Here is a 1,360-nt window from a genome sequence, read left to right as displayed (position 1 = left end):
TAACTAAGTGATCAATGATATGGTACTGATATTACAACTAAATTATTATATTAATAATAATAAAACAATAATTGATTATTTTTATTTCATATGGAATAAAGATTTGTTTATATTTTTAATTGAGTCAATATATCATCATATATTTGTGTTATAAAACAGTATGAAATAAACTGTGTTTAGATCAATAGTTAATATTTTATTGAATATATTTATTATTTAAAAACATTATTTCATTCATAAATTCTCACATTACAATATTTTTTTTCGACCATTTTGTGACTGATCAAGTGTTAGATCAATTACTAATTTTCTTTTTAACAGTGTAAGGCAGTCCAAAGATTTTTTTTATATTATTTTTTTATTTTAATAATTCTTACAACTGTCCCGAAACGGATAACAAGTAAAATAGTTGACATAAAACTGAAGGCGTTGGCAAAATACAAATCAACAGACCAATTGCTATGGCACTGCAGTGATTTGTCGAAGGTCTTATCTATTGTTGATTAATGAACAAAAAAATTTCTTTTCAATCTGGCCCTGGTTGTTCTGAAGCTTTCTGACGAGCAAGTTTGGGTGATCAATGCAATTATTTTTATCCTTAACTATGCTAGTGCCTGTGTCTTTGTGTATGAACCAATTTGGAACATACATCCAAAGAATTTTATTATCATTTTCTGCAAATTTTTTAATATATCGCATATTCGCAATCAACTCTGTTACTTGATATTGCAAAAATGATTGTAACATAAAAATAATTAAATTATCATAAATATAATTAAATTATTTCATTAACTAAAAACCAACATTATTAAAACTGTTGAGCATAACGTGGTGTTAGGTATTCGATACAAATTGGGAAACATTATTCAGAACACATTGGTAATTTTCGCAGAGGAAGCTGGTAAGTGGGACCAGTTCGTTTATTAATATGTACTACGTTTGTCCAAAAAAATAAAAGCCGATTCCGCAAAGCGTCTTTGTGAAACTTTCGACTCATGATAAAGCACTTTTGGGGGCGTCCATTAATCACGTGAGGTTTTTATGGGGAGGGGGGGTTTGACAAAAAATCATGAAATATCACGTGGGGGAGGGAGGGTATAGTAAGATATCACGTGTATTTATTTTTGAACTGATTTTTTAAAAAATATTCAAACATTTTTAAAAAAAATTCTAAAAAATTAGTTTTTTCACGTAATTAACAATACACGTGATGTTTGGTGGGGGAGGGGGGGTAATTTTGATTATCACCATGTATCACCAAGGGAGAGGGATGTCCAAAAATCTTTAAAAACTAGCTCACGTGATTAATGGACACCCTCTTTGCGTCATAAAAATTGAACGTATGGTTCTTTAGTTTTAA

Source organism: Ctenocephalides felis, unplaced genomic scaffold (assembly GCF_003426905.1).
Source record: "Ctenocephalides felis isolate EL2017-DRISC unplaced genomic scaffold, ASM342690v1 CF-g0.4_SCAFFOLD_01886, whole genome shotgun sequence".
Lineage (NCBI taxonomy): Eukaryota > Metazoa > Arthropoda > Insecta > Siphonaptera > Pulicidae > Ctenocephalides > Ctenocephalides felis.
Note: the sequence above shows the minus strand (reverse complement) of the source record.